The 23,723-nt window shown below is 44.7% G+C and overlaps 1 protein-coding gene across 3 annotated transcripts in view; it reads right to left on the bottom strand.

Moving 5' to 3' along the window:
• LOC138287875 (POC1 centriolar protein homolog B-like) overlaps positions 1-23,723 on the bottom strand; it is a 1,054,814-nt gene that overhangs the window by 7,328 nt on the left and 1,023,763 nt on the right. The window lies entirely within an intron of this gene.

Genomic DNA, 23,723 nt, shown 5'->3' with positions numbered 1-23,723 from the left:
CTACTTGAGCATTTTAAAAAAGTGTCATAAATGGGTTTTTTCTGGTCAGCGCTTTTAAAAAGGACTATTTTTAACATGCATTTATTTAGAAGCTTTGTAAAGCAAGTTCAGGTTCTAATGGTGCAAGAGTAGCATACTTAGTTGTACTGTGCTGGTGCACACCATTAGTATTATGGCAAAAGGGGAAATTATGAACATCTAGGTGAAATAATTGTATAGTATCATAGACAGATTTAAAAAAATAAGACTGGGGACAGCATTATTGAAAAGGTTATAACCAGGGCCGGACTTTATAGTGGAACTTTCTCAACAACATGTATAAAAATATGAGGCATACAGGTGCCAATGAGCTTATGGACCTTTCGTTTACAGGTAGCTTTAACAAAGAAGGTATAGAACAGAGGATTTCTGAGTGACCTGCAGCATATTAGACACCATCTGGTGAGCCTGAGAAGCCATAACTCCATGACTTAATAGAAGAAAAGGTCGTCCACACTGGTAACATATATGCATATAATAAGTTGAAAGCACTAAAAGGCATTGCACATGTCTTGTAGATATGCTACATCAAAAGTAGAGAAGTATGGCACGTTAAGCAGAATAGACAGATATGTTGTTGGTTTTGTCCAGAAGGCTGAAGGGTGGCACATTTCTTCATAAGAGTCCAATAGGGTATAATATGGATGCCGTACTACTCCTGTGAAATGAAGACATTTCTGGTGTAATTAAACAAATTTCAAGGCTGCATAATTTGCATAATTTTGATATGCTGAACACTGATTAGAACTGGTTATAGTAGTACATTTCAGTGGGAGCAAAAGTGTCTTGCTGGAGACATATACTTCTGGAACCATTTCCTTTGTCAGTATCTTCCAAGAGGTACCTCTGCAAATTAAATTTTCACGCAATATATTACAAACATTTTATGAAATCTAGTGTAATCTTGGTACATTTTTGCAAAAGGCTTTGTGTTGTCTGTGGTGAAATGGAAATGAAGTGCAACAGATCAACTGCATGTGCATTCCAGATTCTCAAGTTTGGATGAGAATGTGTTGCATCTTTAATCTCAAGATTTAAAGGTATACCACCATCTTTCTGCATGGAACTTGAGAGCTTGTGACCCAAATCATGCTCCATGTTTATGTGAAGTGCTTTATATGTCAGTAAGGCAATCCTTAAAACAGAGCGGGCTTTGCCAGAGTGCCAATGTAAATGAGATTAGAACCCGGGTGATGTGTAACCAAAGTGGTAAGGAAACAAATCTGGCAGGAAAACCTTACACAGCTTTCTATTCGTTTTTACAGGCGAGATCACTGTACATTTTCCTCTCTACCATTTTCCATTGACAGTTGTCCTACTCCAAATTCGTTTTTTGAAGCTTATTTTAATCCACCAATCAATCCATGCACTTGTCGGTACTATGCCCCTTATTTTAAAGTTGTCCTTTTTTGTTGCTCCATTCACCTACATCAGTTTTACTTCCTGTTCTGGCGGTGGTACAAACAGAAAACATACCATCATGAACCTTTTCTTAGTCTGGCAACAAACATGTCTGAGGGACCTTGGGTCATCAATTCTTTAAAAAAAGGTACAGTATGAAAAAATACAGAAAGAAAACGGGCTTTGGATCAGGATAGCACAGTCACTGGCATTGGCATTCATTTTTTGTTTTTAAACCGGATTTTATTGATTTTATAAACAATTCAAAACAGCTTACACTGAACTTCCTTCTACACATCTCTCTGTATAACACATTAGACTTATTTATTTATTTGCACGCTTAAACTGGTAGAGATTCATTTTTAGTAAACATTATTGATTTGATATCATCAAAATCCAACTCCCCCCCTCCCCATTCCAAGCCTAACCCCTGGGTCCGGGTACTTATTTAATGATATTACATCAGCAACAGGGAAACTGGAGACTTTCAATTAACTTAACTGAGTCTCTGGGGGTTATTTGTATGCATAGGGGTCAACTGACTCTGTCCAAGGGAAGGCCATATTCTGCTTTTGAGTGCTGAATGCTTTTGTGTGTTTGTATAGGCAACTTGGACTTGGCTATGGAGTGTTGGGGGAGTGCTGTGTGGTAAGTTCGGTTCTTAGTGAATCCATGATTAATTCCCAGTTTTCAGATACTTCAGGAGGTCTGATCCCAGTTCTGGCTTCTTTTTGCAGCAGAGTGCCTTCGGCCGCAGCCCACTTAAGTAGCTAATTTTTCCAGTTTATTAGTTTAGGGCCCACCGGATTTTTCCAGTTGATGACTATGTCTCTTTTCGCCAAAGTTAGGGCTAAGTCTAGGAATCTGTCTGAGGCTTTATGTTTATTAGAATGTGTAAATGCGTGCAAGAGGCAGGTGTCAACTGAGCATGGCACAGTTCTACTTAGTATCTGGGATCATTTTTGGCAAATCTCAGACCAGTAAGATGTCAGTGTTTGGCATTCCCAAAACATGTGATTGAATTCTGCATCTATTAACCTACATCTTGGACAACACTCTGTGGTTTTGCTGAAGTATTTGTTAATACGGGCGGGCGTTAGGTAGGATTGATGTAGGATAAAAAATTAATCAATTTAAATCTGGCATTCCGCGAAGCTTTAGGTAAGTTCTGTAGTATACGTTCCCATTCTATTTCAGAGATGTCTGTTAAAGGTTTTTCCCCATTGTTGTTTCAGGTATGGAAGGCGGACTGTATTATCTGCTCTATTCAAAGCATATAAAGTAGAAATAACCCTAGTCTTGGGAATTGAGGATGCCAGGTACGTGCACATTTCCTGCGCTGCTGGTTCGGTATTTTTGGCTCGCCAGTGATTGCCTATACTAGCTTTTATGGTCCTGTAAGTTAAAAAATGTTTCGCCGGGATGTCATATTGTGCTCTAAGGGTCTCAAAAGATTTCAACTTATTGTTCTTAAATAATATGCCTACCGTAGTAACTCCGGCATCCAGCCAGTCTCTAAGCTCAAGTTCAGCCCTTTTCTGAGTTAATGCTTGCAGCGCACTGAGAGGAGGTTCCGCTGAGTAGGGAGTTTTAGTTTTAGTTTTGTGTAAGTATGATTTCCAACATTTAGCGATTATTTTCACTTCTGGGCTGTCTTGCTTTCCTTCTTTTGTGGAGCCTAGCCGTATTTCAAACAGTCTTGCCTTCTGCGGCAAGGAGGTCTCTGCATTAGGTTGTAACACCAAGCTGTTAGAGATCCAAAGTGCCAGCCATTGTAATTGAGCTGCAATGTAATATGACTCAAAGTCTGGTGTTGCCAGTCCCCCATTCGACATCTGTCTCTGGAGCTTTGTTAGAGCCACTCTCTTCCTGCCGCTACCCCATATAAATGAGCTTACTGTTGAATTCAGATCCCTGAAGAAGGACTTAGGAATCCATATCGGAAGGGCCGCAAAATGGTATAACAGTCTCTGTAGTACTAGCATTTTAAGAATCGCGATGCGGCCTATCACCGATAGAGGGAGTGTTTGCCAGAATGTCATGCAGGATTTTATAGAGCGGAAGGCGCTGCCTAAGTTTCCATCCAGAATGTCTCTGGTCTCATGATATATTTTTACCCCTAGATACGGGAGCCCATCAGGTATCCATCTAACCATTCCTAAATTCAGTGGGGGTTGATGATGTTTCACCAGAGGGAATAAACCCGTTTTGTCCCAGTTTACCTTAAGGCCTGAGTGTTTTTCGAAGTTGGATAGCATTAGTTGAGCCACAGGGAGGTCCCTCTGTATATCACCTAGAAAGATCAGGAGGTCGTCTGCATATAGGGCTATGAAGTGTGTTACGTTTCCGACCAGTATCCCAGGTCCTCCCTGTCCCGCCCTGGCTGCCGCAGCCAGAGGTTCCATTGCTAGTGCAAACAACAGGGGGGAGAGGGGGCAACCCTGTCTAGTCCCACGTTCCACCATGTATCTGGACGATATAATACGTCCAGTACGGACTCTAGCTGCGGGGTTAGTGTAAAGTAGTTTCACCCATGCAATATATTCAGGGCCGACTCCCATTTGGGCCATAACCTTATAAAGGAAGTCCCATTCCAGGCTATCGAAGGCTTTTTCGATGTCTACTGCCAAGATGCCCGGCGACTCAGTTGAGGGAGTTATTCCATTCATAACTGCGATGAGCCTGCGTATGTTTCTTGCTGTGTTACGGCCTGGGATGAAGCCTGCTTGGTCTGGGTGGATGAAAGAGGGCATCAGAGGGAGGAGTCTAGTTGCCAAGATTTTGCTGAGTATGAAAGGCGTCCCATTCAACCAGCCAGCTAGTCGTGGTGTTGTCATTTTCTTCGAAATAATGTGCTATAGCTTGGCGGATATCATCTCGGAATGGGGGATCTTCTAGTAAGTCGGGTCTAAGTCTCCATGTGGGTATACATGGGATGGGGGACCCCCACCCTAAGGATAGCAACTGGGGGTTATGGTCAGATATTGTACGAGACAAGTATTCTGTGTTTGATATAAGTGAGTGTATGTCTGGTGAGCATAAGAAGGAGTCCAATCTAACATGGAGCTCATGGAGAGCAGAGAAAAAGGAGTAGTCCTTGGTATTAGGATGTAATTTACGCCAGGTATCGATGAGGCCCCAATTTGCCTGCCAAGCGGTGAACTGTTGAGCTATTTTCACCAATGGAGAATGTGGTAGAGGAGGATGTGATCTATCTGCGCCAAGGTCACTTACACAGTTAAAATCGCCTCCCACTATTACCGGTGCTTGCAGGAATGCCGCTAGTGAGTTGGATAGTCGAGTGAAGAAGTCACCCTGTCCTGTGTTGGGGGCGTATACATTAATTAGAGCCAGGTGCTTCCCCTCCAGTCTGCCTTTGATTGCTACGAATCTCCCTTCCGGGTCTATGAGGCTGTCTGTCAACTGAAAAGGGACCCCTGCTCGGATCCAAATCAGAGTGCCCCTCGAGTATGCTGAATAAGTAGTATAGAATGCCTGACCTCTCCATCTTTTTTGTAAGGCTTTGCTCTCTTTTGATGTTAAGTGAGTTTCCTGTAGCATAGCTATTTGAATACCCCTGCTCTGCAAATAAGATGATATCTTATATCTCTTGACTAAAGAGTGCATACCCCTGATGTTCCAGGTGAGGACCTTATATGATTTTGGTGTAGCTATAGTGGTGTTTTTGTTGTTCTACTGAGGGGTGGTTTCTGGTAGCCTAGTGTTATGATGAATTCCCTGGTGATCTCCTGTTCCCTGCTCCATTTTGCAATTTCTGTGGTGATTCTCGGACCGATATTAAACCCTAGAAAATTCCCCAGCATAATAACTATCCAATTCCCCATCCCTAGGACAAAAGTCAAACCTCTCTCGCCCAAACTTGTGTGGAAAATGTTAACTGTCCAACAACGTGGGGGGTGACTCAGATAGAAAACTGAAGCTCAGCAGGGCGATCTCTCCTCAACCCCTAGGTGGAAGAAAGACTGAAGTTCAGTGGCTCCAGGGTTTCGATTATCGGGCATCAGTAGGCCAGTCTCTTCTTGCAGACTTTTAGTTCAGTTTTAGAAGCTGTAGGTGTAATCCTGATTGTCACTTAGGTTTACATATATCATATCTCCCAGGAACTCTGTTTGTAAGTCAAGAATGTACTTCAGGTTATGGTGTATGACGTCCCTGGGGTTACATCTGGGCCCTTCTGGTTAGGCGTGAGTGACAGATCTGATTCATGTTCCGAGTCTGATTGGTTTGCGTTACCGTGTGTTTGCTTAGGTGAACTCTGTTCAGAATAGCTGTGGGACGCGGCTGCCTCCACTGCTTTTTGGCGGTCGTTTAGAATCTCCAGAGGAGATGGGCTAGAGCGTCTTGTAGTTTTACTGCTGTTAGATTTTCCTTTAAGGTTTAGTTGGTGTTTTTCAGGGTTAAGTCTCTTCTCGTTGAAATGTTGCTTATCCATCCAGCTCCTCCGCCGAGTTAAAAAACTGTGAGCCTGTTGTGGTTATTATTCGGAGTTCGGCCGGGAACAGCATCCCGTATTGGACTCCCAGATTTCTAAGTCTTTGTTTGGCCTCCCTGAAAGAGGCCTGTCCTCTGTTTTAATACCTCTCGAGAGAAATCAGGGAAAATTCGAATCACTTGGTTGTCCAACAAACAGTCTCCCTTTTTCCTGCTTTGGGTGAGTAAATGGTCTCTGTCTTTATAGTGCAATAGTTTAGCTATTACCGGTCTAGCCGGAGCGCCCGGCGGGGGAGGACGTGCTCTGTGTGCTCTCTCCACTGCAAAAAATTGGGATAGGCCTTCCTTCGCTATATTTTCTTTCAACCATTTTTCAAGGAAGTCAACCATGTTGGTTCCCTTGACTTTCTCAGGTAGCCCCATGATTCTGATGTTATTTCGCCTTGATCTGTTTTCAGCGTCTTCCGCTCTCTGCTCCAAATCTTTTATTCTTTTCTCCATTTGTCGCGATGTTTTGGAAGCGCCTTGAAGCTCGGGCCCCAGTTCCCTCAGCTGTTTTTCTGTCGAGGTCACTCTTTCTGCTAGGTGCCGGTGATCGTCTCTGAGCACTGAGAAGTCTGATGCGAGAGAGTCTATTTTCACCTCAGGAGCGGTTCTGGAGGCAGCGATAGCCTGTATTACATCTTGCAGGGTAGGTTCTTTTGGGGCTCCCTCCTCCACAGTGGAAAATTTCCTCACAGCCTCTTGTTCTGGGGGTGTATTGTCTGATAGTTCCCTAGTATTATCGGCTTCTCGCCTTCTGCTTGGTTTGCCCATCTCTGGCGATGTGCGGCACTTTTGCTGGTGATCGCTTATTTTTAAGAGGATGCAATTCTCTTGATTGTGTAAGGGCAGTATAGAGCCGAAGATAGTGTTTATCTGTTTTCCAGATGTTGCAGGATGGGCCCACCGGGGTCCAGCACCTGGGGGGAGGTGGCCTGTCTTTTATTGAGCCAAATGGCCTATATACAGACTGTTAAACTGGTCCGGCGAGTAATCTGTTGGACTTTCATGTTTGAGCTGTTTGCTATTTTTTTAACGTATCAGATCTAAGGGGTCAAACGTGGAGCCGGACCGTATTTTTTAGTTACGCCGTAGTTCCTTTCTTTATTCGATCGCTAGTATGCTCATCTATTAGGAAGGTCTGATTCGGAGATTGTTAGGCCGGAATCTTCCCAGCGGCCGTCTTTCAGCTTTCTAGCTTGGGGGGCATCCCTCTGCTCCGGTTCCCCGGGAACCCCACATGGCAGGCCCGGCCAATCTCCCACGCCTTCCCTAGCGGCCTCACTCGAGGTGGGTTTCAGCCTCGTTTCGTCGGGCCCCCTCTCACCCTCGATTGCTTTCTCGCTATTCAGGTTTCTGGATTACAGTGCCCCGGGCCAGCTCCTCCTGGTGGGTTTATCACAGTCTACTGAGTCGGATGGTCGCGCCTCCGTTCCCGATTTGACGCCAGGCATCTTCACCTCCTCTTGTAGCATCTCCGCTGTGCTGGGCCGTCTCCTCCGACATCGCCCGGACTGTCCGTCTCTTTCGTTCCTCTGCTCGACTTGGATCGGCAAGGCTCGATCTAGGCCGCCGTGTTTCCCTCTGTCAGCCGAGGCGGCGCCCAAGGGCGCTCTCTTGACTGCCTAGGTCCCGGAGTGCCCGGCAGCCGCCATCTTGTCGCCTCGAGCCTTCTTCGACTTCGCATCTAGCCCGTTCATGTCGGAGCCCGAACCAGTGGTTTCTGGGGGTCAGAAGTCGAGCATCGTTAGCCCGGGGGGGCACCACACATTCCACTCCCTCTGTGCGGAATCTGGAGCCGAATTAATTATTATAGCCCCGGGGGTGAGGAGAGAAAGACTGGAGCCTCAGGAAGAAGCTGCTACCGCCATGGCGCCAAGCCACGCCCCCCTGGCATTGGCATTCATGTGTATTATTTTGGTTTGCCATGGATTGGAAAGGCTGTCCTTCAATGTCATGATATTTCAGCTATGGTTACGCTGTCTCATTTATGTTCTTATTAGAAAAAGGAATTAATAACACACGCCCCCCCAAGCAAACATACACCCGTTGGCATTTGGATAAATCCTAGGTCAAATAGATGAATGCATTTATTTATCGAATATCTGTAAAGCTCTACTTGCAGCCAAAATGCACAACAGAGTCTAGACAGCCATATTCATTGGCAAAAGGTTGCACTTGATCAGTGTTTCTCCTTCCACACTGTTACCTCAAACAAGATAGGCTTCAGAAGTGGTGGTGTGAGCCAGGTATGGCCCCAGAAACATCCTGGAAAACTGCTAAGAAACTCTAAAGGGCGACTAGGGACTTTTTTTTTTATCATGTTTCTTTCTGAACCCTTTTTTCAACGGGGACAGGAGAAATGCTTTCAACAAGGTCTGTAGAATTCAGTGATGCATAGACCTCTCCTCCAAAGATGAAGGACTATGCATTTTCAAGCCCACCCCTGGTCACCAGCATCTAAAAAGCCCAAATGAAGAGTTTCATTCCAAAGCTATTGCTGTTCATAAGAACGGGATTGAAAACAAAATGTGAGACACAAAACAGTCAGTCCACTTGGAGGCTGGTTGCTGTTCGATTACAACCATATGCAGACCCCACGTAGGTCTACATGAGTAGAGGACCCCACTAGACCCAAAGTCACAAGTCTGCATAAGAAAATATTTGTTCTAATTCCAACTATCCCATTGAAGATCAAGTGACGAGTGTGGATAAAATAGACATGCCTATATGATCATATCCATTTTCCTTCATCACTTTGATGTTTCCTACTTGCAATGCCCAATGCTGAGAGAGGATAACAGCTGTGTACTTCTATGGATGGAGATGAAGCCAAACCCTGTTGTGGGCCCAGGGCTGGGGAGGTGGGTAAAAATATGCAGGGTGGGTGGTATGGTGAAAAATCGACTAAAGGAAAGGTGTGATATAGCCATAGAGGTGGGTCAGAAAATTCTTAAACTTTTTGCATATTAGAAGGAATATAAATCAATAAAATATTGCTTATTGTATGCAATCTCCTTGTCACAGGATAGACGTGTGATCAGAATGAGGTCCTTCGAAGGAAAATGACATAACATTGTGCTTGTCAAGAATGCATTGCTGGTAAAGTCTTTAGTTTACTTACCAAATTTCCTCAGAGCACGCTATGATCATTAGTAAGGTGCAAAGAAAAGTATATTTATACTACTGAATTGTGGAATGTGGCTCAGCGCACACAAGCTCCCTACTAGTACACAAAAGACAGCCTCTACCTACATCATTAGAAAATACGAGCCTCTTCACAAAACATTGGGACCTCAAGCTGAAAAAAGAATACCTGTGTTCTCCTAAAACATATGCATCGTCTGCTGACAATAAAATGGGCTGCTTATCTCCTCAAAATTCGTATGCACATAAATAACCAATTAGGTACTGTTGGACCTGACAGCCATAGGGGGATCTCCCCTAACTTTTTGCCTGCCTCCTTCAACTTTTTGGACACTGTTTTTGCAGATTTTAGGACTCTGCACACTTTACCACTGCTAACCAGTGCTAGAGTGCATATGCTCTCTCCCTTAAAACATGGTGACATTGGTTTATACCCAATTGGCTTATTTAATCTACTTGTAAGACTCCAGTAAAGTGCACTACATGTGCCCAGGGCCTGTAGATTAAACTACTAGTAGTGGGCCTGCAGCATTGATTGTGCCACCCACATAAGTAGCCCCTTCACTATGCCTCCGGCCTGTCATTGCAAGGACTGTTTGTGCAGTTTCACTGTCACTTTGATTTGGCATTTAAAAGTACTTGCCAAGCCTTAAACTGTTTTTTTTAAATATACGTCACCTCTAACCTAAGCCCTAGGTAACCCATAAACCATAGGGCAGAGTGCTATGTAGCTAAAAGGCAAGACATGTACCTGTGTAGTTTATATGTACTGGTAGTGTAAAACTCCTAAATTCGTTTTTCCACTACTGTGGGACCTGCTAACAATGGGACTACCCTCATATACTGTTTGAGTGGTAGATTCTGATCTGAACGCAGTAACCAGGTCATATTTAGTATGGCCAGAACGGTAATACAAAATCCTGCTGAGAGGTGAAGTTGGATTTATTATTACTGTTTAAGAAATGCCACTTTTAGAAAGTGAGCATTTCTCTGCACTTAAATCCTTCTGTGCCTTACAATCAACGTCTGGCTGGGTTAGTTGACAGATCCCTTGTGCATTCCACCCAGAAAACGCCAAACACAGGATGCTAAGTCACACCTGCATACATCTGCATTCTGAATGGGTCTTCCTGGGCTGGGACGGTGGAGGGCCTGACACTTACATGTCAAAGGACAGTGGCCTGCCCTCACACAATGGACTGCCACACCCTGGCAGACAGGACGGAACTAGAAGGGAACCTTGTGTACTTCTAAGCCACTCTTTGAAGTCTCCCCCACTTCAAAGGCACATTTAAACAGGGCCTCTCATCCTACCAACTCAGACACTTCTGGACAAGATACCACTGGTGAAGAAACACTGGACCAGAACCTGCAATCTGCCAAGAGAAGCTGCTTGGCTGCCCAAAGGACTCACCTGACTGCTTTGCTGAAAAGGACTGCTGCCTTGCTGTTTTGCTGCCCTCTGGCTCTGCTTAGAAGTGCTCTCCAAGGACTTGGATTGAGCTTGAGCTTGCTTCCTGTTTTCTGAAGTCTCCGGGCCAAAAAGTCTTAATTTCTGCATAGACTCCTTGTGCGGCAAAATTTCCATGCACAGCCTGCCAGAAACGACACACAGCCTGCATCTCGGTAAGAAAATCACTGCACCTCGAACCAGAATGACGCAGCCCATCTCTCTGAGTGGAGATCGACGCAGTGCCAGCGTAGCAACCGGAACTTTGGCGCACGTCCCCCTGGATCAACGCATAGCCGAATCGGAACAATGCAGCCCAACTTCCTGCGAGAAGAATCGACAAAGCACCTGCCGTGCGACAGAATTTTCCCTGCATCGCCCACCAGATCGACGCAGCTCCTGTGACTCCGTCCTGCATGCCCAGGATTTCTCTGTATTGTCCCCTGGGCATCCAAATACCCGCAACCTGAAGCGGATCCAAGTCCACGTGCCGGAAATCGACGCAAGCCCCTGGCTGCGTGAAAAATATCGATGCATCGTTTGTGTGCGCCCGCAGGAAACAACGCACACCACCCCTTTTTCCACGCATCTCTTCCTCTGCGGTCCCTTGCGGATAATTTAGACGAAAACCAGGTACTTTGTGCTTGCAAGAGACACATTGCTTTTAAGAACTTAAGACTCTTTTTATCATTATCTAAAGTGATATGTCAACGTGTACTTATCAAATCTTGATCGTTTTGACCTTATTTTATCCAGAGAATCTATATTGTTCAAAACCTGTGTGGTGTATTTTTCTGGGGTTCATACTGTGTTATTGCATGACGTATTGCACAAATACTTTGCACATTGCCTTCTAAGTTAAGCCTGACTGCTCAGAGCCAAGATACCAGTGGATGGACACAGGATAATTTGGATTGTGTGTGACTTACCCTGACTAGAGTGAGGGTCCTTGCTTGGACAGGGGGTAACCTGACTGCCAACCAAAGACCCCATTTCTAACAGTTACCCACAACATGCCACATAAAGAGACTACTGCAAGTCACTGTGCATTCACCTGTTTGTATCGGAGCACGAAGAGCTATGCATGGATTGTATGTATGTACATATGTGATATTTCTCCAGCAGAAACCTATCCAAAGTAAGTGCAGAACAAAAATAAGAAGTGATAGAGGAGGTGGCTGGTTTGTGGACTGTTAAAGAAGTGTGTTGTAGTGCTCTTTAAAGAGGTATGACTTCAGCTCTTTCCTAAATTGGCAAGGGCATAGCTTCGGGAGGGGGAGGGGTGTCTGGAGTGTTACACCACCCTGATAAATGTATTTTCTGATGAACAGTTGGGTACAGGTGCTTTCAGTCGGGTGTGGTGAGGTGTCTTTTGGATTTCACCTGGGAGTTTTGCATGCACACACTGACAAAAACACATGCACACTTTCTGTCATCTCTGTTTTTGAAAGGCCTACAAAATATTTATTATTTTACAAAATACTGTGTTTCTCTCACTTAGGACTCCTATCAATATGTGGTCCTCTCTCTTTCCACTGCCTCTTAAGCCCCTCCAATGTGCTCTGCTTGTCATATGATGTTTGTTAACAAGGGATGCCAGCATGATTATCGGGAAACCCAAAGCCCCCTCCCCCCAATCTTACTGACCAAGCTACGCCACCTGTGAATTGGAGGACTGCCCTGATGGTTACAAAGATGTTGTGCCAGATCCTGGGTGCATATGGCCTGAATAAGATGTGTTGCAGCTGCAGGGTGCCTGTAAGGCGTGCCATTGTGGAGTCTGGGAGGCCTTGGAGCGGGACGATACCACCATTCAATTGCAAAAGAATGAGGCTCGAACATCAGTTCCAGAGTTGCTTTCTGGAAGTGAGCTAGTACTAGGTTGCTATTGCTTTTGTGGAACTGTGTTCCTTGAGGGCGAGGTAGGTTTCCAGAGTGAATCCAAGTAACTTGGCAGTGAATGTTGGGGTTCGCACCTCAGTTCATGCCACTGAGCCAAGTTTTCACAGTTTTTTGTTTGTTGTGTGGACTATGGCACAATCCTATTTCTTGTTTGGTGTGTGGTGTAGGGTACTATCCTTGAGATATCCTATACAAATGATAGTGAAATATTTTCTACACGGACCAAAGCTTTAAAGGTGTGCAAAAAGAGTGGACATTTGTATAAAACAATTTAGAGAAGACCAACGTTGCTTTCAGTATTAGTGCAACAGTTCCTCAAATGCTCTCACACTAAGAAAGCATCAACAAACACCACAGGCTATTCAAACATAAAAAATACAGTTATAATGAAGATTACTGTAAATGCCTGTCGATGGAGCGGTTTTGATCTCCCATTGATAGCACTGGTTCATCTAAAATAGAAGAATGTGCTCCATGTCTAGTAATATCTGGGGATTCATGCACAAAAAAGAATCAACTAATTCTGAAAGTTTCCTCCTCTGACATCTTCCTACTTTCCTAGATGTTTGAGCAACATCAGCCATGGATTGCCTTTCAACATTTCATAGTAAATCCTCTCAAAAAAGAGATTCTGTTGATTACTCATCCACCGAGCTCTGTATCGATCCATTTTTGGCTTTGTTGGACTAAAAGCCTGAATTGTAAATCCTCCATCACTGACAGCACAAACTCACATTGCTTCACACTTGAGAGAAATCTTAGTCTCCACTCTAAACATTCACCTGTCAGTAAAAAGGCCACATGATGATAGGCTCCTTCCAGGGTGTTAGTTCTTAAATCTCCAAATCATACTTTAAATCACTTGTTCAATCACTGGTGCTCTACTCCTGTTATTCCCAGACTACACTTTGGTGTTACTGAATGCAGTCCTGGAGGCAGCAGCTATCTTGGAATCAGGTATCAGATCTCTGATTACATCTCCCTAATTCCTATCAACCTTAATGGCTACCTATTGAAGGCAGGGATATGTTCAAAATTGTATTTATTGTTCATAAAGTGCTCCTCTGTAGGATATACTCTCGAAATATTAACGCAGTCTGTCAATCTTTTTCAGGGAATTCTCTGAGGATACAGAACTCCATTATCCTTGCAATATCCCTCTTATGCAATTTTAAAAACAATATTTGAGAGCACTCTCACACCATCACTCAATGTTGTGTTTATGCCTGAATTTGATTATCAGTGTCTTCAAACTCGATGAGGGCCCTCTAACTGATGTTATGTGATACTGAGATTAGCAAGCACGGCATCTCTAGTGGGTTGGCACAAGGGAGTACCACAGTGGTCACAGAATTTGGCTCTGTGATAGTCTCCCTGGCCTGGCCACAGGCATACCATGAATGTTTCCTTACCCTGGAAGAAAACATTGACCTGGCTGTCAGTTGCTATGATCTTGTTCAGGCTATTATTTTATCGAGCTGCCCCTCTACCACACGGAGTCTGTTTTTCTACTCCTTACCTTGTTCTATGGTGCTTTAGTGAGAAGCAAAATTATTTTTCTTTACCTTATGTAGCTGTTAGTGAATGTGAAGTTCCGGCAGGATTTGAAGGTTATTCAGACAGCATTAATCCGCATAGAGAATATGAGGCAAGAACATGAGACACTTTGGCCTTCTTATTAGGGACAGAAATGTGTTGCTTGTGTTGCTCATTTTATCACTGTGCTTGTCTGAGAAATAGTGGAGAACTCTCCAGGGGTGAAAGAAAGTCCAGTCAGTGACGGCTACAAAAAAGCCACATATTTTATTATTCAAATTGCACCTAGCAATGGATTGCTTCTTAAGGCTCTGGACAAATGGAAGACATTTCTCAATGACCCTTTGCCAATTACATACACACATCAGAATCCTTTCATGACTGAATCCAAACGATTGTCCTTCGCTAAATGCTTACATCCTTTGCACTGAACCTGGATGTTAGAAATTGGGTTTCTGGTTGGAGGTGGTATGCACTCTGTCCAAGCAGGAACCACAGTCCTAGTCAGGGTACATCAGATACACACTAAAAGTTAACCTGTGCTCACCCCATGTTAGCTTGGCACAGAGCAGTCAGGTGTAACTTAAGAAGCAATGGGTAAAGTATTTGGGTACCATTTCAAACACTAATACAGTGAAACCACCACACTAAAGGATGCCACACCCAGTTAGACAAATAGATGTTAATTTAATAACCAAAACAAGACCAAAATGACAAACATCCAATAAGAAGAAGTCGAGATACAAATTTTTAAAGATGAAACATAGTTATAGTGCCTAAACGCATAACGCGCCAACCAGGGTTATCTGGTTGTGCTAGACTGGGTGAAATCTAGAAGTTTAGGCTGACTGCGATGGAATGCAGGTCGGGTAACGTCCCAGAAAAGTCCAGCTGAAGTTTTACCTTCTCAGAAGTTGAGCCAAGAGTCCCATTCACAGGGGAGAAGTTCGCTGGAAGCAAGGAGAGCGTCGCTGGCCGGTGGGCACTGAAAGCCAACTGGGTGCCACGGACCGGTGGACTGGAGCCTCACGGTTGTGAGTGGTGATGCTTACTGTGCTAAGAGACAAACCTGCGGTGCCTTGCAATGATTCTTTGTGCCAGCAGCACGGTTCCAGTGCGAGTGGGTCTGTCTATGGCCACACAGAGCCCAATAGCTTGATTTCAGGAGCCACCAAAGCACTTACAAGGACCAAGGGCCAAGGACCTGAGAGGCACCTCTTGGGGGGTCAGGAGCTTGTTGAAAACGGGTCCAGGAGCTACGGGGAGCTGGTTATGTCCCTGAGGCTCAGATCAGAAGGCCAGCAGACTAGCCCTTTGAGTCAATCTGGGGTCATGGGAGCAAAAGCGAGATACAGGTCTTGTTCTTTTTCCCCAGACAGGAGGGCAGCAGGCAGCAGGTCAACACAGCAAGGCAGCAGCTCCTTCAGAGTATCAGTCCAGCAGAGTGGCAGTCCTTACAGCACCACAGCAGTCTTCTTCCTGGCAGAGTATCTACAGGTCCAGAAGTGTACTGAGTAATAAGGAGTCCCACTAGTAGCATTTAATTTACAGGTCCTGGGCACATGTAGTGCACTTTACTCTGGACTCATAAGTAAATTAATTATGCCAATTGTGCCTCTGTTACCATGGATGTTTTAAGCAGAGAGCACATGCACTAAGGCAGAAAAACCTGGATAGATCATCAGCGTTGGTGTGGTATGACCCAGGACGGTGTTCCACAGTAAAGTCCAGTCGCTGTAGTAAAATGGACCACCTCAACAGTTTTGGATTATTACCCCTCATTTGCATCAGAGGCTTGTGGTCTGTCTGAACCCAGAGGTGAGTCCCACAGCAAAGGCTTCTCTCTCAATAGCACTCCGCCTCTGTTCAGGGGAAGTAGCCTCCTAGAGTTGAATGCTAAAGGCTAATCTAGGCCGTCCCAATTTAGCTGTGATAGAACTGCCTCTACCCCATACTCCGACGGATCTATTTGAACAATGAACTCCTGGGAAAAGTCAGGCGCATTTAGTACAGGAGCTGTGCACATGGTTTGTTTAAGGGAGTCAAAGGCTTTCTGACAGGCATCCGTCCAGCTCTCCTTCTTGGGCTGCTTCCTGGAAGTCAGCACAGTCAAGGGGGCAACAATGGTGCCATACCCCTTGACTAACCTGTAGTAACCAGTGAGACACAGGAAGGTCCTCAATTCTGTTTGTGTTTGAGGGGCCTACCAGACCAAGATAGTCTCTATTTTGGCCTGGAGGGGCTGCACCTTACCCCTGTCCACCAGGTGCCCCAACTACACAACAGACCCCCTGCCCTATCTGGTACTTACTGGCCTTGATAGCCAGGGTTGCCTGCTGCAGGACCTGAAGCAATTCATGCAGGTGAAACAGGTGGCCCTTCCAGGTGCTGCTGAAGATAGCTATATCATCTAAGTAAGCAGCACTGAAGGCAGCCATCCCAACCAGGACCTAGTTCACCAGCTTCTGGAAGGTGGCAGGGGCATTCCTGAGTCTAAAGGGTATCACTGTAAATTGGAAGTTGGCCCTGTGGGATTGAGAAGGCTGGACTCTCTTTAGCCCCCTCAGTCAGGGCAGGCTACCAGTACCGTGAAATTAGATCACAAGTGGGGGGGTGGGGAGTGCATCAGTCTTTGTGACTGACCCTGGTCAAGAAAGAGCCAGAGCTCTGGGGAGGTGCCTAGTGGGGGCGCCTTTGATGCCAGCACCACTGGGCTTGACCAAGGACTACTAGAGGGCTCAATGACCCCCAATTCCAGCACCTTAGCGACTTCTGCTTTGATGCTGCCCCTCTCTTTATCAGACAGCCTGTACATTTTTTTTTGACAGGCAGGTTGTCCCCAGTATCTATATCATGGGTACACAAGTGTGTAAGCCCAGGAGTGATGAAAAGTAGGGAAGAACACTGTCCAAGCAACTGGCAACAGTCCCTCTGCTGCTCTGGGGTCAGGGTAGGGGAGAGGTTCACACTGTACACTGACCCATCCTTTTCTTTGAATGACAGAAGATCAGGGAGAGGTTCACTCTCTTCTTCCCCATCATCTGCCATCAGCAGCATGGTTACTTCAGACCTCTCATAGTGGAGTTTGAGGCAGTTGAGTTGGAGCACCTTTAAAGGGTTTGTGGGGGTTTTGAGGTCCACCAGGTAGGTGAACTCCCCCTTCCTCTCCACCACCTCATATGGACCAGTCCAGAGATCCTGGACAGCCCTTGGCTCCAACACCCACACATTCCATCTAGGTTGAAATTCCACAGGGGTAGCCGTACAGTCATACCACTGCTTCATAACCTCCTGGCTATCCTCCAAGTTCTTAGAAGCTGTTTTCCAGAACTTGGCCATCTGGTTCCGGAGGGTCAATATGCAGCTGACCATATCTTTGGGGGTGGGGGAGGGTTCTTGGGAGCTTGCTCCAGCCTGCTTTGACCAGACTGAAAGCCCCCCGGACCGGATGACCACACAGAAGTTTAAATAGGCAAAAGCCTGCTCCCTTCTGTGGCACCTCTCTACAGGCGAAGATCAGGCATAAGAGGACATCCCACTTACACTTCACAGCCTGGGTAGGCCTGCAATCATGCCTTTAAGGGTCTTGTTGAACCTCTCAACAGGTCAATTTGTTTGTAGATGTAGTGTGAAGAACTTATAAGTAACCCCACACTCCTTCCACGTGAACTTAATTAAGGAAGACATGAAGTTAGTGCCCCTGTCTGACGCCACTTCCTTGGGGAAACCCAGTCTGGTAAATATCCCCATTAGGGCCCTGGCCACTACAAGTGCAGTAATGGTATTCAGAGGTATCCCCTCTGGGTACTCAGTGGCATGGTCGACCAAGATTAGGATAAACCTTTTGCCTAAGGCTGTCTTGGAGTCCACTGGTCCAATAATATAAATTCCCACCCATGCAAAAGGTGCGCCAACAACAGGCATGGGAGTCAGGGGATTTTTCAGCTTTTTCCCAGTCTTACAACTCGCCTGGCAGGTAAGACAGGTCCTTCAGAATATATCAAATGCTGTCCTCATCCAGGGCCAATAGAAGTGAGAGACAAGCCTGCCAAAGGTTTTGTCCTGCTGCAAATGTCCTGCCAAGGGTATTTCATGAGCCAGCCCCAGAAAGAAGCCCCTGTAGCACAGGGGAACTACTAACACACAAGTTGCTCCATGCTGAGGAATACTATACTCACTATATAAGAGAAATCAAAAAGTTCACGCAGACCGCAATGAAGCACGTGTCCGGTACAGCCCTAGATAAGTCCCGCTGAAGTTTTACCTTTTCAAGAGCTGAGCCAAGAGTCCCATTCTCAGGGGAGAAGTTTGCCGGGAGCAAAGAGAGCATAGCTGGCAGTGGTCCGCAGGCCCGAAGAGTCGACCGGGAGCTGCGGACGGTTTGACTGGAGCCTCATGGTCACGAGTGGAGATGCTTGATGGTGAAGAGACAAACTTGCACCAACACGCCAAGAAAAATGGAGATGGAGAGGCAAAATGTCTGGGATAAGTCCACCCTAAGGCTGACAGGTCTAACAGTGAACATTTGCAGTTTCAGATCTAAGCCATTCCCAGGAACTGTCCCTGTGAGCGTATCATCACATCTGTGTACATGAATTGATACTCTGCTCAAAAAGAGAGTGATGTTGGAGGAAACAGAGAAATGAATTAGAAAGCAGAAGGGAGCCAATGGGGCTGTAGGAAACCAAGTGAAGTAGTGGTTGAGTAGAGACAATTCTATTTTAGCCAAGAATGGTTCCATTTCCTCTGTTTCCTGCCACTTCCAAGATGACATCCTGTTTAACTGTCCCTGCAAGAAAACAGTAATTTAGCCATCAGACGTATTATCATCAGTCCAGAGTTTTGCAGAAAGAAAGTAAAAATAAAAGTATGTTTCACTGTCTGGTTTTGAGTGGAGGAGAGCTACTGTACCAAAAGCCTACTGGCACATTAATGTAAGAAGGTTGGTTCAGGAGCCGCTTCTTCTTAGGCATTACTTTAGGCTAGATAACAGAAGGGCTGACAATTGAATCTGTTAAACATTTAATGAGGCAATTAGCATGCAACAAAATATTTTGTAAGCATATGCGTTATCCATTAGCGCTTGCGACGGCACAGCTTTGGAAGTTTAAGACAATGCCAGCTAAACTGTTTAGTCAAATTACAAGAGGCAGTAGGCAACAACTGTGCCTTTGATACAATGCAAATGTTCTATGCAGGAACCTCAACACACAGCACTACATTGCCATTGTAATTAGCTTCAATAAGTAAAAATGTAAAACATGGACAAAAGATGCTCTTTAACAAGTTACTCCTATCTATGCAATAGTCAATTTAGACAACCAGCTGGGGCAGAAAAAAGTTGAATGAGTGGATGGAACGCGTAAGCAGTCATAATGGGACAGCTCCCTGGATAACTTGAAGAAGTGCTGCTGCCCAAGGTTTTGCTCAGATGCCTGTCACCTGTGCTATCAAATGCTGCGGTGCTGAATACCAAGGCTCTGTATTTTTTATTCCACCACTTGCCTCTTCAATCCACCACCTGGGACTACTTGCTTATTTACCTCATTATTGCCAGCTCTTTCTTATATCTACTTTCTTTCTTTGACATTATTTTCCATCTTTCTCTTCTTCCTCCTTTTCTTTTACACGTTGTCCAAGGAGGTGAAACGATCCACCCAGGATTCTCCCTATTGTTGGAAGATGCCCTGTGCCATCTCGGGGTGTAACCACCAATCATGATCTGCGCGCTGTCACTGGCTGAGCTCATCCACCCTGGCATTCAAAAATTCATCCAGTTGGTTCATGGTCAGGAAAATGCCTGTAAACCCAGCTAACTCCAGAGTCAAAGAGCCTCCTTATAATGGACCCCTGACTCAATATTGCCACACTTGTTCCAGCGCCACATGGTGGTAGTATTGTTTGTGAAGACATTTACCAGCCTCCCTCTGATGGATGGATGGTGTGATGGGAATGTCCCTGCATGATGCACAGGCATGTCCCCAGCTCTGTGTGCCTGAATTTCAAATCTGTAATCCTGTTTTTTTTTAAATTTTAATCATGCCACTCTACCTAGACCCTCAAACTTTTTGATGCTGGGACCCCCCTGTCAAACTTTTGTAGATGTAAGGACCCCCTCCTGAAAAATATTTCTAGAACATGGTACTTCTCATCATCAACAATCATAAGTGTCCCCAATTCCCATGGAAAATCATTTTTACAGGGAAGAAATTATATTAAATAGTGTTTAGCAAACCAAAGGTCAATGAATATGGTGGAGTGGTCAAAGGTGTGGCTAAAAAAAGACCTCATTTATGAGGAATTGGCGTAGGGCAGTGCCACAAGTCTTCTTGCTACACTGCCCTACGCCAATATAAAAGGGCTGGAATAGACCTTATTTATGAAATACAGTGCATTCCTGTCCTGTAACCCTGCGCTGGCTCACAATTTGCTGCCTAGCACCAAGGTAGGTAGGATTGTTTCTGTGCAGAAAGGGGCACCTTAATGCACAAAAATAATTCAGAGAGGCATTTTCCTCTTTCTATGTGTTCTGCAGAAAGCAACACACATGGGAAGAGGAAAAATGAGGAGAAATGAAAGAAGGACCTGCAAGTAAATGAAATATGCCAGTTGTAGATACTCCAATGGTACCATGTTTTAAGCAGAGAGCATATGCACTTTATCACTGGTTAGCAGTGATAAAGTGCCCAAAGTCCTAAAGCCAATAAAAACAAGGTCAGAAAAAGAGGAAGAGGAAGGCATAAAAGCCTGGGGATGACCCTGCAGAAAGGGCCAGCAATACTGAAAAAGCAGCTCAGCCCATGTCCAGGAGGTCACCAACCTGGAAACATTTTGCTTCAGTGCAGTGTAGTTTCACTACTGATTTTTTTAGGCAAAAAATTAATGGTGGCTGTGAATTAAACATAATGTTAAAAGAAAACACAGGAAAGCCAAGTTTAGCATTTCTCAGACCATTTTAGCATCTCCTAGCAAGGGGGTCACAAGGTTAGTGCCATGGGGTCGCAAGGGGCAAGCGAGGGGTCGCAAATGTGACACCTGGCAACCCCTAAATTACATCCATGATGGTATTCATTGTTGTGGTCTCTTCTACCGAGGAGGGGTACTGAAGTCAAGGATTTGTGTCACAATGACACCCAAGGTACGCCAGAGAAAACGGCAAGAGAGCCAAAAATATGTAGCATGGCGGCCTAAAAGGCCTTGACATGTTTGTGTTGCCAATGGCCTAGGTAAGTTGGGGCACAACAGGACCAGCTGTGGCTAAGGCTCGACAATCAGTGATTTGGAGCAGGTTCGATAGGCACCCTGACGCCCATCTGTCTTCTCTATGAACACAGAGTGGCACAATGCCAATGTCCGCTTTGACTCCTTACGTTTCTTTTTAGATTTAGACTTTCTAACTTCAACAGCGAGGTCCATGACTTCTTTTGGTGTTCGGCGACCTAGAGGTTGGCTTAACGATCTTGGACAGTCTTGGGAGAATGGGGGCGTATTATTCGTACGACTTGACTTCTTGGCCCAGGCACAAACAACAGAGGTCCTATGCAGGTCGGTCACCAACATCTGTCTCCAATGCAATGGCACGGTTTTAACCCTGTAGTCTTCGGTGGAGATATCATTCCCTTGCACACTTGAAAAGTATCCTGTAATGAATTAATCAACCAATGAAAAGGAGCTCTGCTCCGGATCTGCATATAAAGATACAGAAAGAAAGGAACAGCGGTTGCCCGCAAGGGTGGCAGCTTACATGCAGTTCCACTCAGTCACTTCCAGGCCAGAACGAAGCCAAAGCAGAACCTCACGGCACCACATAGTGGCATGCAGGAGCACTGCGGTCAAATCCGCCGGATCCAGTCTGGCAGCCGGCGAATATTCTAAAGGTGAGGAATCTGTGGTTAGAAGTGTCCATCAGAAATTAAATGTTCTTATTTTTATATTTCACCTGCAGACACGGAGTTGCATGATTAAATTGAGCTAACTGGAGAAGGAGATAAGGCTCGCCATGTCACTTTGGAAGTTGTGACTTATTTCAGTCAGTCAATGCAGTGATGTATAGGAAGGCTATTACATTAAATACCTGGCTCAAAATAGCTTCTCAACAGATACAATTTCTGTTTTTAACAGCATCATGGGATGAACAGAAAACATGACCCTCTAGCATGGTGAAACAATGAAACTCAAAATGTCTGGGATGGCACTCATATCTCTGTTGCTGGTCAATCACAAATCTTAGAATTACACATAGCACACTCCTATAAATTTAAAGGATGCAGTATTCTTTTAGGCAAACTTAAAATGCAGTAGTATCATCTTGAGCACATTAAGTGACATATCAGTCATTGTTCTAAACCAAAGGTTCGGTATTTTATAAAATGTGCTTCAGTTAGCTCCTAGCCCTGTAATGGAACTATAAAAGTACCTGAAAATAGCGGGATAGTTTTGCAACAGTGAAAACAGACTAGAAACGAAACGACACTGACAATGCCAGCTTTTGGGAGCTGAAAGACCATATAAAGTCCAATTGAACAGTATGCTATCTTTAGCAAAACAGCCGACCCTAAAGTAGTAAGAAATTACAGTCGGGGGTAAAAACGAGTTAGGAATATGCTTCATACTCTGCTTGCATTATAAACATAGAAAATCGGATAAACAAATATCATTTCTGTTTTGATTACCTCTAGTTTTCTTATCTTGCTTTAGTGACTGAAATATTGTGAGAAAAAAACTATATCACTTTAGTTCAACAGGAAATGTGAGAACATTTGTTCTTGCGCAGCAGAACGGAAACCGATAAGGGATGTTCCTGAGGAGGGGGGGGGGGGAGGGGGTGTTTAAAAAAATAACCAAAACACTCTCTCAACACGAGAAAAACATGTTTCCCAGCAAAAGTCGAAAGGATGGAGCAATGCAGACTGTAAACTGACATAACAAATGGCTTGCTAGTATGCATAAGGAGGCGTTTTAATGGTTGTTTTAGAATTTAATAAATATAACAGCTTATATTTACAAAGGTAATGTAGTGCCTGATATAAAAACAATTTAAGTCTAAACCAAGCATTTCTAATCCAAGTTGGTAACTAAGAAGAAACTATAAATGTCGTTTAAGAAAAAAGAACATCTACTACTCACTACTAGACCCGCATTCTATTTTTTTTCCTTTACAATGACCGACTCGCCTTACACCATACTGATTAGCTTTAATCCCAAACTCTCTCGAACAACAGTTACTTAAAAGGTAATTTATCTGCATTTTCCCAGAACTGAGTCAAATGCTTAAATTCTTCCATGAATTAAGGAGAATTGTGTGGAGCTTTTGAACAAAGCCGCCTTTAAATCCATAAAGGCCCTTGGAACATAACACTTTAAGGTCACCAACCTGCATGGCGAGCTATGATTCCCAACCCTGAGAAGTTTATGACCACACCTAGACTATACTCTGACCCCAGGACTGGTTTCCCCTTCCCAGTGGCAGTTATTAGAGCAAATATTTTGAGGTTGCTCACATTACTAGGAGTAGATGATCCTGCACCTTCCAGGAGGTCAGAAGGGATAGTATACTAATCCCAAAAGCTAGAGCAATTATAATTTTATTTTATGAGCAGGACGCATATACATGAACTATGTCCTGAAAGGGGATATGGGTCGCAGAAATCTGGAGAAAATATGTTGTATGTTGCAAGTACATTCGCCTAGTGTGGCATCTTCTATGAATCCACATCACCTGAAAGTATTGTGAACCTACAGTGAACTGAAGGAC

Source organism: Pleurodeles waltl, chromosome 4_1, assembly GCF_031143425.1.
Source record: "Pleurodeles waltl isolate 20211129_DDA chromosome 4_1, aPleWal1.hap1.20221129, whole genome shotgun sequence".
Classification (NCBI taxonomy): domain Eukaryota; kingdom Metazoa; phylum Chordata; class Amphibia; order Caudata; family Salamandridae; genus Pleurodeles; species Pleurodeles waltl.
Note: the sequence above shows the minus strand (reverse complement) of the source record. Positions and strands in the feature narration are given on the sequence as shown.